The 16357-nt window shown below is 38.2% G+C and overlaps 1 long non-coding RNA gene across 1 annotated transcript; it reads left to right on the top strand.

Moving 5' to 3' along the window:
• Positions 1 to 6046: 6046 nt before the first annotated feature.
• LOC143752673 (uncharacterized) lies at positions 6047 to 14878 on the top strand. Its single transcript, XR_013207402.1, has 5 exons — positions 6047 to 6117; positions 7854 to 7975; positions 13133 to 13386; positions 13488 to 13556; positions 14827 to 14878. It is a non-coding gene; the product is annotated as an uncharacterized LOC143752673 (long non-coding RNA).
• The last annotated feature ends 1479 nt before the right edge of the window (positions 14879 to 16357 follow it).

Here is a 16357-nt window from a genome sequence, read left to right as displayed (position 1 = left end):
CAGTTTTGCCTAGTCAAAAAGAACATTTCAGATATCCCCAACTACATTCTTCCTATCCATAATTGTCATTTCAGATATCCACAAAGACATTCTTCCTAGGACAAATGACGTCACTTTTACCATTCATTTGTATGGGGTTTATCGTTACAGATATCTACAATTCAGTTGCAGATATCCACTATGTGACTTACGGATATCTGCAACTGAATTGTAGATATCTGTAATTCCAGTTTGAGATATCTACAATTTGATTCTGACTAGTCATAACTCCAGTTCAAGATATCTTTAATTCACCTCAATTCAAGATATCTACATTTTCCTTTTCAGATATCTTAAATTAAGTTTTGACTAGGCGAAATTATGTTATAGATATCTGTAACTGGAATTATGACTAGTCAAAATAACGTTGTAGATATCTCAAACTGGAGTTAGGGATAGTCATAATTTAATTGTAGATATCTATTATCAATTTATAGATATCTTGAAATGAATTTTGATTGGAGATATCTGAAATTTGAGATATCTGTAACTTTCATTCTGCTTAGTCAAAATGTAATTACAGATATCTTGAATTAGAGTTTTGACTAGGCGAAATGACTTCTTCTTCTTCTTCTTCTGATTAATGGCGGATCATATCTTTACGATATATACCGCCACCTACTGGACTACTACACAGGAGTGTGTAAAAAGGACGTTGGCAAATGATACATCAAATCATAAAAAATAAATAAAAAAAACCCACTAAATTCTTCTACTTAAACCAGTATCATTAAGATATATAATTAAATATTTGCTTCTTTGTCCCTGCATTCCTTGTTCCTGTAAAATATTATGAATATCATTTTCTGCATCAGCGTCTTTCCATTTCTGTCTAAATTTGTCAAATTTCTTACATTTAAATAAAACATGGGTGACATCCTCCAATACTTTACATTCAGAGCATATGCCATTACTTTTACCTATTAAGGATAAAGTGGAATTAAGGCCTGTGTGACCCAACCTCAATCTGGTCATCATACCTTCTTCATGCCTATTAAGACCCAATGAGGTGATTCTTTTCCCTCCAACACAGTTCTGGTTCCTATGATAATGTCTGGCATTCTTCTCTAACTCCCATTCATCTTGCCACTTTAGTGTAATCTGTGATTTAATCAAAGCTTTAGCATCTCCTTTACCCAATGGAATGTGAATTTGTACTTGGTCTAATTCCAGAGCTTTTTTAGCTAACTTATCAGCAATTTCATTGCCATCAATTCCATAATGTCCTGGAATCCAACAGAACTGTACCACTAACCCAAGGCTTATAAGATTTAAAAGAAGATGCTTTACTTCTAATACTAAATCTTCACGTATTGCATTATCTGTTATAAAACTTTGTAATACTGCCATAGAGTCAGTACATATAACAGATCTCAGAGGTTTAGTCTCTTCAACCCACCTAAGGGCAGTAATTATTGCAGTCATCTCTATTGAATATACTGATAAATGGTCACTCACTCTATACCCATATCTTTTTCCAAATTCTGGAATGTAAATTCCAATACCACAATGACCCTTGGATTCTTTAGAGCCATCTGTAAATATTTCCAAATATCCATAATATGACGTTTTTAAATAACTTAAGCAGGCTTCAGTAAAACTTTGCTTAGTGTGATGCTCACCTTTTCCCGCTAATAAATTAATATTTACCTCTGGTACAGGAAGCAGCCATGTAGGAACACAACTTAACGCTAATGCTGGGCCATACTTCAACTCTTTTAATCCATAATGGTTTACTAAATTGCCAATATTCCAACCAAACCCATTGGACTTTTTACAATATTCCCAACAATCACTAAGTACTGACAGAGCTGGGTTGTTGAAACTTCCTTTTAACCTTACCCAATAAGTTAGTGATAATTTCTCATACCTTAAATTAATAGGGGTTTCCTTAGATTCAACTAATAAAGCACTTGTATGAGTTGTTTTATAAACACCAAGGGCAATCCTCAAAGCCTTAAATTGCATTCTTTCAATTTTCTTGAGGGATGTCTTACAAGCTGAGCTATACATTATACAGCCATAATCAATATTTGATCTTATCAATGCTTTATATATGTTCATCAGAGACAGCCTGTCAGCTCCCCAATTATGCCCAGTGACCATTCTCATAAGGTTAATTACCTTTTTACACTTTGTTTCAACATATTTTATGTGAAATTTCCATGTAAGTTTGGCATCCAACCATATTCCTAGGTACTTATATTTTTCACTTCTTTCAAGTTGCTGATTATAAAGCATAATTTTATAAGTTTCAGGGACTTTTTCCCTAGTAAAATAAACAACCTGTGACTTTGAGATAGAAAATTTAAAACCCCAATCAACTCCCCACTGTTCAAGTACATGAATGTCCTTTTGAATCTTACCATTAACATATGCAATGTTACGTTCTCTTCTCCAAATGACAGCATCATCTGCATATAATAGACCTTCGTTACTATCTCCCAGTTTTTCATATATGTCATTAATCATTATGTTGAACAATATAGGACTGATAACACTCCCCTGAGGAATTCCATTTTCAACAATAAACTCATCAGACACTGCATCTCCCACTTTGACCCTAATGGAACGTTTAGAAAGAAAATCAAGTATATAATTATACATTTTCCCATTAATTCCCAATTTTCCTAATTTAATCAACAAACCTTCTCTCCCCATAGTATCATAGGCTTTCTCAATATCCAGAAAAACTGCCGCCATTACTTCTTTCATTATTAAAGTATTTTCAATTTCATTGCATACTTTTACCAGAGCATCAGTTGTTGACTTACCCCACCTAAATCCAGTTTGATACCCTTTAATTGGATTTATGTATTCTAGAAAATAATTTAAACGTCCAACTATAATTTTTTCCATTAATTTTCCAAAGTGTGAAGTGAGTGCAATAGGCCTATAGTTTCCTGGATCACTTGAGTCTTTACCTGGTTTAGGAAATGGAAGAATTCTTGCCACTTTCCACATGCTTGGTAATTTACCTTCATTCCATACTTTGTTAAACAGCTTAAGAACTTTCTCCAATATATTATCAGGTAGTTTTCTAAACATAGCATAACACAGGTTGTCCGTCCCTGGTGCAGAGTATGCAGAATTACTCAATGCCCTTTTAAGTTCTGACATATTAATTTCAGCATCCATAATAGACATATTTGACTCTTTGGTATTTAAGATATTCCTATTTATTTCCAATACCTCTTCTTTCCTTTTCATATACCGCTCCTCCAGGTGGCTACCCTTGTGTATGTCTGCAAAAGCTCTAGCAAGCATATTGGCTTTTTCCAAATCTGAGATTGCATGGGTCCCATCTTTAATTAAAACAGCAACCTGAGGAGGCTTAAATTTGCCTATCATCTTCTTAATCATCATCCATACTTTATTTAACGTGGTCTCTCTTCCTATTGTTGAGCAAAACTGTCTCCATGAATCTCTCTTAGCCTCTTTAATAACCTTCCTGGCTAATGCCTTCTTCCTTTGGTAGTTAATAAGATTGTCCATTGTTAATGTTCTACGCAAGTTCTTAAACGCTCTATTCCTGTCCTTGATAGCCTCTGAACACTTGTCATTCCACCATGGAACATTGATTTGCTTCTTTTGATTTTGACTAACAGGAACACTTTGGCTGGCAGCAACCAATATAAAAGAACTGACAATACTATTCATTTCATCAACTGTCTGATCATTATTAATTAATATACTTTCCCCATTCCCACAGCTTTCTACAAATTTCTCCCAATCTGCTTTTTTAAAATTCCATCTTTGGGCACATAACTCTGTTCAATCATAAATTCAATATCAACTGCACATGTAATTGGGAAGTGATCACTACCCATGCTTGTGCTTTGATCTATTTCCCATTCACATCTACTGGCAATTTTCCTATCAACTATAGTTAAATCTATACAAGAAGTTTCATTTTTATAAACATTAATTCTAGTACCATAACCATTATTTAAACACACTAACATTCTATCATTCATCATTTCTTCCACTGCCTCACCATTCAGATTTGTCTGTTTACTGCCCCATAAACTGTTGTGAGCATTGAAGTCCCCAAACCAAATCTCTCTGTGACTTCTCTTAACAATACTTTTCAATAACTCACTATTTAATGCTTCACATGGATTATAATAATTAATGATAGTAAAATTACCACTACCTTTGTTAAATATTTCAGTTACCACACATTCGTGGGCCTTGGAATTAATACACCTATATGGTATTCCTAATTTAACAAATGTCATACACCCTCCTCCTCTGCCTTTTTCTCTATCACATCTAATCCCATTATATCCTTTCAATACAAAATCAAGGTGTGGTTTTAACCATGTTTCTTGAATGCATATGACCTCAGGTTTTTCTTTCAAATTGTGTATATATCTCTTAAATTCTTGACCATTTGTTATTAGACTTCTGTTATTCCATTGAAGAATGAAAAATACCATAAGGCTTTTAATCACTATTTTGACCCTCATATTTACAATTCAGTATCTCTTGAATTTTACTAGCTTGTGAGCTAAATCCTAAAAAGTCATTTGCAATATCCACAATTGATTTTACCTTATTACTTCCCTGATGAGGTTCAGTTGCTTTACTGATCACTGCGCAAATGAAGGCAAGGAAGTCATTTTTCTTGACCAACATTATTTCTTCTGACATTTTCTTTTTGAATTCACAGTATTCTGACTGTTGAGAGTTATATTTAGGCCTACTGACCTGTTGGACTCTCTCATTATGATGGCTCCTGTGGTTTACTCTGCTTATTGGGTTGCTAGCATTTGTTTCCCGAGCTTGCTCTGGTGTATACTGGGGAACAATTAAGCTAGCACCTTTCTTTTCCATTTCAATTTTCTTAACCGCCTCAGCATAGGAAACTTTATGAATCATTTTGCATTTCTGGACTTCTTTTGCCTCTTTGTGCTTCTCACAACCTCCATAAGCTGCACTATGATTGCCACCACAATTACAACATTTTAATACAGCATCTTGCTCACATTCACCATACTCGTGTTCTCCTCCACATTTCGCACATCTAATTTTTCCTCGACATTGGCTAGCAGCATGACCATACCGTTGGCAATTAAAACATCTTAACGGCGGCGGGATATATTCTCTCACTGAGTATGACATGTATCCCATTTGAACCCTGCTAGGTAGTTCTTTCTTGAAGCCTAATAAAATAGACATGCTTTCTATTTTATCTTTACCTTTTGTCAACCGCTTAGCTTCAATTAAATCATAATCTTTTAAACTTTCCATGATCTCCTCTATTGAAACTGAAGTTGGGATTCCAGATATTACTCCTCTGACCTTAGATGTTGCACCCGGAATATGTGACGTTACTTTGAGTTTGTTGAGTGTGGTTTTCTTGAGAATATTACTTTGTTGTTCCTTAGAATTTGCTAAGATCAGCATTCTCCCATTACCCATGAAACGTGCGTGATTAATCTTGCCTATTTCCTTCTCTATTGCTTTCGTGATATGTATTGGATGTAAATCTGGTCCTCCCTTTTGATCAAATACCAAAATAACTTTCCAAAAATCAACCTGAGGCCTCAAGGACCTGTTACCATCTGTTTTGGTCTTTTTCGCCATAACTACTGATTCTATGGAATCCGCTTCACTCTCTGACCTTTGTCGTACCTTCTGCTTGTTGCCATTAACAACCTCATCCCAAAACATTTCACCTTCATCAAGCATGTTATCTAGGTTTAACGATACAAAAGATCCACCAGATGTCTCAGCCATTGTCCAAATTACATTCACTGTGAGTAATTTATTTGATTTTACCGGTGGCCTAGGCGAAATGACGTTGCAGATATCTGTATGCAAATTAGACCCACATCACACTTTAGGCGGGAGCAGAGCGTGTTGTTGTTCAAATCGCATAGCACCTGTTAACCGTTAACTTGCAATTAGCAGCACTGATTAGCACTATGTCAGAGCAGCCAGAAGGAGTTTTTAATCGTCTTTTTAATGCTGCAGCCCGTGCAAGACAGGAGCTGGCAGTGAGAAATGATGGTGCAGTGTTACTTTCCACAACAAGACGACTATTTCGCCGACAAGTTAATCGAGTTCGGGGTAAGTTTTCTTTTTTAAACATCAGAATTGCTTTATGTGCTAACGTTAGCAGAAGTTCGTAGTAACGTTACAGGGTTTCTGCGGATCCTTAAAAAGTCTTAAATTAGATAATTAGATTAGATTAAAATTTAAGGCCATGAAAAGTCTTATTTTTACTTCTGAACGGTCTTACATTTTCGATGGCAATGTATGTTGCCATCAACGGTCAACCAGCTGAGGCACAGGGCCCGACCGACCAGATAGAAATGAAGTGCCCAAGCAACAATCGCTCGGCAAGATTGCTCAAAAAGTTGCCTTGTGTATATCGTCACCTTGAGACATCTAAATGTTTTCCGAATTAAAACGATCTAATTAGCATACTTTTTAATTTATTCTTTCTTTGTGGATTTGGTTGTTCACGTGACAATTCGCATCACATTCGCGGCAGCATTAAGTTACGTCTGTCTCCTGCACGCGGAACAGCAGGAGAGAAGAAGAAAGTTCGTAAATGTCAGTTCATTTGCAAGTTCATTCTTTATGTGCGTAGTGGTGTGCGATGTGCATTGTCTATTATGATATGGTAATCATTGTTTTACTTTTAACTATGTACGAGGCACTGCGAGCTGACATCGCATTTGTCTCTCATGCTTGCTTTCACTGCGTGATGTGTCAGTGCAGTTATAGGTTTGGGCCCTAAATTAGTTTCTGTCTTATATTTATACCATATTATGTTGTTCTCATACAATATCACATCAGCTAGAGGGCCATTTTCCCGTGCACAATAGCAAAATGTGATTTATTTTATATAACAGTTAAGTTAAACGAACAATAAACATCGTCAGTTACATTTTATAAACTATATTTTCAATATTGTTTGTTTTCCCTGTATTTTGCCGACGAGAATTTTAAAATGAAACCGTAGCAGTCTCAATGCAACAGACAGTGATTTTTCTGTGTGTGTGCCTGAAATCTGTTTTGATCGAATCATTCTAACGATTCAATGAACAATCACTTGTTTTCCCGAATGAATCAGGGAGTCATTCATTCAACCGATTTGTTCATACGGCTAAGACAGTGACTTGCCGCCACCTACTGGCAGTTTTAGTTTCACATTTAAAGTAACAGTGGTATTATTGTTATTATTCTAATATAATTTAATTTGAATGTTAGAATTTGACAAATGTGATGCATACCAAAAAAAATCTTCATATTTAGGTGAAAATGACCCTGCGAATCAATTTAAGGTTGCAAATATTGCCTGTTAATTAAAAAGTTTATTTCTGTAACTGCTGTGAACTGACCACTGCATAGAATATGAAAAATATGAATATCTAAAACAACAGGCCTCAACCAGCCACCTACCAGTACACAAACACAATCAGTGAAATATCATAATTATCAACAAAACTTTGAAAATATCGAGACATATTTTGTCAATATTGCGCACCCCTAATGTAAGGTATTCATTTTTATTTCTTCGGGCCTTTAAAGGTCTTAAAGCCTTAAATTTGACTTTAAAAAGTGTGCAGAAACCCTGGGAGTAACATTAGCTGTTTAAATATATTCAAACTTAAAGCAAAACGGGTGCCAGAATGCATTAGTCAAAATGCATTAGGGTCATTTTGTGAATGTACTCTTAGGGTCAAATGCCTTTTTTAATGGGTTCGCTAGGGTCGCTATATTTGTGTCATGCTGGAAACATGGGAACATTTTAGCCAAGAATTACTGCTGACACAGTTATGCATTTGTGTTTACAGGAGGATCTGGTGGCCGAAGGGAAAACCCTATTTGGCAAGCAAAACTTTTCCTCCTTCCAGGGCCAGATAATGGTTTTCTGCCCCCACAATAGAACTTGAGGAACTGGCTAAACATGGATTAGGTAAATATGAGATTAAAGCACATAAGAATTGAGTGTTACTTACTTTTACACCTTTTTATCTAACCTTCTTGCACAGAAAGCTATGAAATGAGCTGCTTTGAATTTGATGTTAGCTTGAGACTGTATGGTACCATTTGTTATACTGTTGTTATATTGGTAAAAATTTGACTGTTAAAATACATTTAACATTTGTTTTAAAGAAATACTATAAAAGTTTACTCCGATGCTTTTCCATAACAGTTTCCATGTAGCCATTTTTAATAGTTACACCTATGCAACACTTTATCATGCCAAGGCATCACTTTGAAAGTGTCCAGGAATACCTCCCAATGAATCCTTTTGCATCAGCTATCTGAAGTTATTCTACAGGGCTGTTGAATGCTTGATTCTGATTGGTTGAGAACATTCTAAGGTGTGCAATTATTTTCAGGGAAACACACGGCTAAAGTAGTTTCAGGCAGGTTTGACCGCATTACAGCTCCATATCACTGCGCATAGTTGACTGTAATAACGGAAAATAGGATCCAATTCATAGCAAGAAAAAACATGCAGCCCCATTCGCTTGATCTGCAATTTTCGATGTCTAACTTCACAATCAAAAGACACAGAGTTCAATTTTAAAAAAGTATATAGAAAATTAAACTGAATATATAAAATAAATTGATAGTCCTGCTGCACGGGTTTTCGTAATTATTCCGGATAATATAACAAATAAATAATTATTGATAGGCCTAGTTATTAAAGGGCTTAGTGTTTAATTTATTAGGTTATCTACTGTCAATTATAGAAAACAAGAACAAATTAATTAAAACGAATTTAATTATTTAATTAATAAATAGCCTATAATAATATTGATGTGCATGCTTTTCTGTCTCATTATTGCAACCTCTCTCTCTCTCTCTCTCTCTCTCTCTCTCTCTCTCTCTCATAACTGCATAAAGGCGGGACACGCTTACTAAGGCCAGTTATGAATGTAAATTGATAATTATGTTATGACTGATCATGCCCAAACGCGCGTTCAGTCGGTGTTTAAGACCTGCTACAGTCGATGGAAACAGTCAGTCTTCTCACTAACAAATTACTGACAAAGTAGGGTAGATTTAAATAAAGAAAGCGGTGCGCATCACGCGAGCAGGGCTTATGCTCCGAGAATGGACACTGCACTTGTTATATTAAACAGGTCTTTTGGGGTCATATAATGCCATTTTTGTACAAGTTAATGTTTATTAATATAAATTATATTACCTTTTATATTTATATACCTTTTATATTACCTACCTTACTTTTTATTTATTTTTTTAACTAATGAATGCGTTAGGGTGTACTCACACTAGCCAGTTTGAACCGTGCCCGAGTGCGTTTGACCACCAAAGCGCGGTTCGTTTGACTAGTGGAGTGCTCCGAACCGTGCCCGGGCGCGGCTCGATTAGCCGGCCCTGGCCCGCTTGGAAGAGGTTCAGTTGGACTCGGGCGCGGCTCGCATGCAGTGTGAGCGCTAACCGTGCTGGAGCACGGAACAGGATGCGTGACGTCATGGTTTTGCGACGCTCCAAAACCAACATGGCGGGGAAAGGGTCGCTTTGGTCTACGGCAGAGGTGCAATGCTTGTTGGAAATTTGGGCAGATGAGAGCATACAAGAACAGCTGGACAAAACGCATAAAAACTCAGATATATTTAGAAAATCCGTGACTATCTTCTTCGTCATGGATATCAAAGAACTACCGAGCAGTGTAGAGACAAGGTAAAAAAACTGCGGGCACAGTATTTAAGGGTACAGGATGCACTCCGTAAATCGGGCAGCTCTGCAGAAGAAAAGGAAATTTTTCATTGGTATGACGCTGTCGACAGTATAATTGGCAGCAAACCTTCTAGCCAACCGAATGTGCTGGAGTCCCATCCACGAAGATCGCTGGATTCTATGTCATCTGATACGGAGAACACAGGACTGGAGAGATCACAGAGCTGTGAGTAACGTTAACATACATACCAGTTCCATTTGATAGCTATTCTGTTAAATCAGTATGTGCATGTCCCTAAAGTAAATTACGCAAGGTTTTACTACGAATCCAACCAAGAAACCATGGTTACTGTAGTAAAATCTTGGTTTACACAAACTTACCATGGGTATGCTGTTAAAACTGGGTTTTACTACAAAATTTGTTTAATGTTATTATTAAAACGATTACCTTTTTTGTTTATTTTGCTTTTATTTCTGTAGTTACATCGGTCAATTCAGACTCAACAATCGCTTCAAACACTGGTGATGAGACACAGGACACATCAGATAACACTGAGACAATACCTTCAGAACAAGGCAAAAAGAGAAAGAGAAAGGTAGAAGTGAGTGACACGATGACTGCCTTTCTAGATATGCAGAAAAAACAGCATGAAGAATTCATGCAAGGGGAGCACTTGCGTTACCAGCAAGAAAAAGAAATGCTTGATAACTGGATGAAGGCTCAAGTACAGATGGAGGAGCGTCGACTGCAACAGCAGAGGGAGGAACGCCAAGAAACCAACATGATGTTCCTGCAAACCATGAACAGACTGTTTGATGCCATGATTCCCTCACACTCTCCTCACCATCCCTCTCCTCATGCTCCTCCTCCTACACCTCCTCCTGCTGCTACTCCTCCTCCTACTCTTCCTCCTCATCTGCAGTATCCCTACCATGCTGAGACATCATCATCCTACTCTGAGCTTGATAACTCTACACATGTTTATCGCAGCCTGTAAAGGCACAGATGTTTACGTCCATGTTTTTATGTTGTTATTGTATTTGGACGTTGCCTTTCATTATAAGGGTTATTTAAGTTTTATCTTGTTTTTCTAATTAATAACATGTTTGTAATAGGTAAATATGACCAAAAGTCGTTTAATTTCCTGTAGCATATATTTACTATGCACTTTAACCTAACACTATGCACTACCTCAAACCTCTACACTTTATAATTCTACCTCGAACCTCTACAATATATACCACACACTTCCATAAATTATACACCACACACACTAGGTAGCCTATTTTGTTTCACCACTGCACATGGTCGTGTTCTGTGAAGTACTGTTTTTTTTTTTTTCCTGTGAGAAATGCTCCTGAGTTTATGATTAACTTTTTTCGGCATCATCTTATGTTTTGTGTGTTATTCGCAAATGACTCCTGCACTGTTCTTGAAATGAACAATATGACTTTATTGACAACAGCACAAAAATAAGTCATAGTAAACCAATAAGTATAATAAATATACATGCACTGAATGTAGTAGCGGCATGACACAGAAGTATGTAATGAAAACCATCCTCCTGAAATATACACTATCTCTCTACAAATTTGAGAAATATGAACACAATGCATCTCTGGTGGCATTTGAACTAGTGGCTGTATTATGAGGATTCCATTGACTGTTCACATTTTCCTCTTCTGTGGCAATCTCCTCACATTCCTCACCATTTACTTGACAAAAATTGTGCAGAACGCAACATGCGCTGATAATAGTGTTTATGTTGTCTATGCGGCAATCACACCTCTTCATTAAGCATCTCCACCTTCCTTTCAGGAGGCCAAATGCCCTTTCCACAGTCATCCGTGCCTTGCTGAGGCGGTTGTTGAAGGTGGCCTGTGCAGGGGTTGTTTGTTGATTTTCTGGATATGGTTTCATCAACCATGGCAGTAATGGATATGCAGCATCCCCCAAAATCACCACTGGCACATCTACTCCTTCAAACCTCTCTGTTATCCGAGGGAACAGTGTATTACTCTGACCCCTCTCAAACAAGGATGAATTGGCAAAAACTCTTGCATCATGAACCTTGCCCGGCCATCCCACATTAATGTCCCAGAACATAAGTCGGTTGTCAACCACACCTTGCAGAATAACAGAGTAAAAACCTTTCCGGTTGTAGTAGTCTGCAGAGCTAACAGGTGGAGCCAAAATCCCAATGTGAGTGCCATCAATAGCTCCTCCACATTGTGGGAAGCCCCACCTGTCTCTGAATCCCTGAATTATGCTTTCAAATTCCTGTTCAGATGGTGTTCTGATGAAAAGGGAAAGCAAATTTTTCACAATTGCAGAGGCTACATGGTTGGTAATGCTAACAGCAGTTGATTGACCAATCCCAAATAAATGGGAGATGGTTCTGAACTCTACATTTGTGGCCAGTCTCCATATGCATATTGCAACACGTTGGTCCACGGGCACTGGTTTTCTGAATGAAGTGGTCCGTCTTTGAAGGTGCGGCTGCAGGCTGTTGCACAACAGCAAGAATGATGCCCTTCTCATTCTGAAATTAGCCTTCCACTCACAGTCTGTCCAGCTGCTGAGAACATGCTGCCACCACACACCAGATCTCTGCCGAATCCATATGGTCCTGCAGCAGAATGGAGAAATATTGTTAACTGTATATAGTTTATGCATACACAATTACCTTACAGCACTTTGAAGTGTAATTAATAAACAACAAACTACTACTCCAGTGCATACATAACAGTTATGTGTCCCGTTGAATACAGGTGTCTTAATACAAGAATGTAGCTAATATTAACCAGCAAATGATATTAAGTTACATGATTATTAGCTTTAGAACGCTACTGTCATAATTACAAAAAAAAACATTATACACATATTGTATTTCAAATTTCACAATACACTTTTCAATTGTATTTAATGACATTTCAGTATATTATTCTTACCTTGTCGATGTACGGGAACTGTAGTCCGTAATCAAAGCTGCAAAGTCCTTGCTGCACTTCAGCTGGTACCTTGCAAACCTCCTTATACGAGCAGCCCGATTACGTGAAAATTTTCGCGCCACTAAGGCGACACATCTGTTTAACAACAGGCTGTGAGAGGGCTGTGGACCACCGTGGACCAAACGACACAAAATTATCCACAAAGAAAACAGAGCGATGGACTCCATTGTGTTCAGAGAGCGCCGCTATTCTTGTTTATCCCGAAACCGTCGCACCATAATGACGTAAGCGTGCTCCGGCACGAATGCTGAAACCCTATGTGAGTGCAGGCCAGAGGGGGAGGGGGGAGGGGGGAGGGGGGACAATCGTACTCGGGCCCGGTTCATGGCAACCGTGCCTAGTGTGAGTACACCCTTACTTTGCCCCTAGGAACCGATTATACTGATGTTTACATTTCCATTTTTAGGAAAACCTGTGCATGAGTCAACGGAGGCCGGACGCACAAACTCAAAGATTGAATTAAACTGGAGTTTATCTGAATTGAACAACTTTGTTTGCCAAAGCTACCCTCTCATCAGTTTAAATTTGGTTGGCTTTGAATTGGCAAGGACAGGCAAAGGACGCAAGATCCAGAAATTACAAGTTAGTTCTGTGTAGGAACTAAAAGCAGTTGTTGGCAAAAGCAGACTTTACATCGTGCCATGAGCCACTGTCTTGCAGGTTTGAAATTATACACAGGGATTTGTATCATACTACAATCATATAAATGTGTTCTCTGTAATGTCTATGCCTATAACTGAAGTTACCCTCTCTACCATCAGGTAACATCACCACCCTCTGCCATGTCCCAGAATTCAGTAGATGAGACCTCACAAGTGGTTTTAGATCAGGTCCATAATTTTAATGTCCATTATGCACTTTGTAGTGATGAGGAAAATACAAATGTAAACTCTGTTTTTATTGTCTTTTTCTAATATGTATTATGATATGGGGTGATAATTGTTCCATTATTCCAAATGAATAGATTAAGATCCACAAATAAATGTAAAGAGTTTCACAAATTTTAAAACTCACAAATAAATAAAATGAGATTTGCAAATAAAAATATATATTTACAAATGCGTTTCATGCCACTAACACAACTCTGCCTGGCATTTATTTGTGAACCGCTTTCTGTGCATTTGTAAATCCCCTCACGAATTTGTGGATTTTGAAACACGCGCCGCATCCAGGAGACACTATCACGAATTATGAATTTTCATATAGCCAGCATAAAGAAGATTATACGTCATATATCTTCAGGGAAGAAAACAGACGTCATGGGCAAAATTGTTAACATTGCAAACATGTTAGTTTTACATGATTTAAAACTGCTACGGCAGCAGGGAAGATAATGGGCTATTTGCTTTTGACGCACCGCTTGAGTCCGGTGGAAAGGGTGTTATGAGGCTCGGGATCTGTGATCATAATTTGTGTGTAATCCTGAGTTACTAATAAAGAATAATAAATATAAACAAGCCTTAAACTCCAACAATCTTTTGGAAACGGGGTGTTTTAACCACACAAACAGCTAATTTGAATGAAGCTGCCATTACAGCTGCTTTCAGGGGTGCAAATATCTGCAAAATTAATCAGATCCAGTTCTCGCCCTGAGTGTAAAGCATAACATGATTGGTTGTAGTGAGAACGTGCTACAATTGATCAGCTCAATGTGGCCGTTATCTGATTGGCTTAGGTAAACGGTGGGTGGAGTCCACTTATTTGTGGATTTGTCTGCACGTAGACACTAGAAGTGTTTCAAAATTTACAAATGCACAGAAAGCGTTTCACAGATAAATGCCAGGCAGAGTTGTGTTTGTGGCATAAAACACATTTGTGTATATATATATTTTTTTTATTTGCAAATCTCATTTTATTTATTTGTGAATTTGATATATTTTTGTGAATTTCTTTACATTTATTTGTGGATCATAATCTATTTATTTGGAATAATGGAACAATTCTCACCCCATATTAAGATGCATCTATTTATTCTGTGTGATGTCTGAGCAGTTACATTCCCTACGATAAGTTTTTGTCATTTTTCAAATGTATTGTTTCCACTACGAGTGTGTTCACTTGCTGAAGGAGAAATCATTTGGATTTTCTGTGTACTACCAGGTGGCATCCACATCCTCTGCCATATCCATGAATTCATTCCCACCACTCTCAAAGTGTGGCTGCAAATCAGGTAACCAATTCTGACACTGTATAGGATCTATTTTTTTAAAGCATTTATGCATTTTATGTGTGTACTATTTTTATGGTGATTTGTGAGAAATGGCTTTTTTAATTTATTTTTTATTAATGCTTAGGCTCTTCAAGAATGGCGAGCAATACGTGCCCAGCAAGACCATGAGTATAATACAAGTTTGTTGGTGGATCAGGAGAAGGTAATACTTTCAAGTTCGATTTATGTACGATTTACATTCTTTTACAGAATGCATACATACTTTTAATGTGGTCTTTTAATAGGAGAGGAAGAAACGGGCCTGAAATCAGGCCTGTGAGGAAAGACGTCAAAAGGTTTGTGTTTATGGTATATTAGTTTGATAAACTAGCTGAAGTTTTTTTTTTTTTTTTAATGAGAGATCCCATTTCAGGCTATTGAGGCAAGACGTCAGCGAATGTCTGCATGTGAGGAACCATCAGATGGGGTGTTGATCAAATTTAAATACCCAAATGGAAACATCAATATGAGGAAATTCAGCTTGTCGGAGCCAATCCAGGTGATGTGTGTTCAGCTTAAGAAAATATCAAGTGTCTTCTCAGTGGTTCAGTGAGTTGTAAAACTTGACTGGTGTAACACTATTTCTCATCCTTTTTAGATCTTGTTTGACTTTGTGGGGCAAGATGATATTGCCAGTGAAATCTTTGTGGTGCAAGAAGCCATATCATCAAGATCAGTTGAGAGCAGTTCTTCCGGGTCAATGATGGATCATGGCATAAAAGCATCCTCAACTCTATATGTGCTTTGGTTTTCAAAACAGCATGTACAGGTAAATGTGTTACATTTATTTCCAGTCTCAAATGAAAACGGAGTGCGTTTTGTTTGTGGAAGCACATGTATTGTGCATGTTTGTCTTCAGGAAATTCTCTCAGATCAACAAAATGGAGCTTATGCCCTACACCATACATCTTATGGTCAGTCATCACTGTCCGAGACCTCCACCCAGCCCTCCACCCGTTCACTGCTGTCTGAGCCCTCCACCCGTTCACTGCTGTCTGAGCCCTCCACCCGTTCACTGCTGTCCGAGCCCTCCACCCGTTCACTGCTGTCTGAGCCCTCCACCCGTTCACTGCTGTCTGAGCCCTCCACCCGTTCACTGCTGTCAGAGCCCTCCACCCGTTCACTGCTGTCCGAGCCCTCCACCCGTTCACTGCTGTCCGAGCCCTCCACCCGTTCCCTGATGTCTGAGCCCTCCACCCGTTCACTGCTGTCCGAGCCCTCCACCCGTTCACTGCTGTCCGAGCCCTCCACCCGTTCACTGCTGTCCGAGCCCTCCCCCCGCTCACTGCTGTCTGAGCCCTCCCCCCGCTCACTGCTGTCTGAGCCCTCCACCCGTTCACTGCTGTCCGAGCCCTCCACCCGTTCACTGCTGTCCGAGCCCTCCACCCGTTCACTGCTGTCCGAGCCCTCCACCCGCTCACT

Source organism: Siphateles boraxobius, unplaced genomic scaffold (genome assembly GCF_051911475.1).
Source record: "Siphateles boraxobius isolate OS27281-9 unplaced genomic scaffold, OSU_SipBor_1 102, whole genome shotgun sequence".
Lineage (NCBI taxonomy): Eukaryota > Metazoa > Chordata > Actinopteri > Cypriniformes > Leuciscidae > Siphateles > Siphateles boraxobius.
This window is presented reverse-complemented; position numbering and strand designations above follow the sequence as displayed.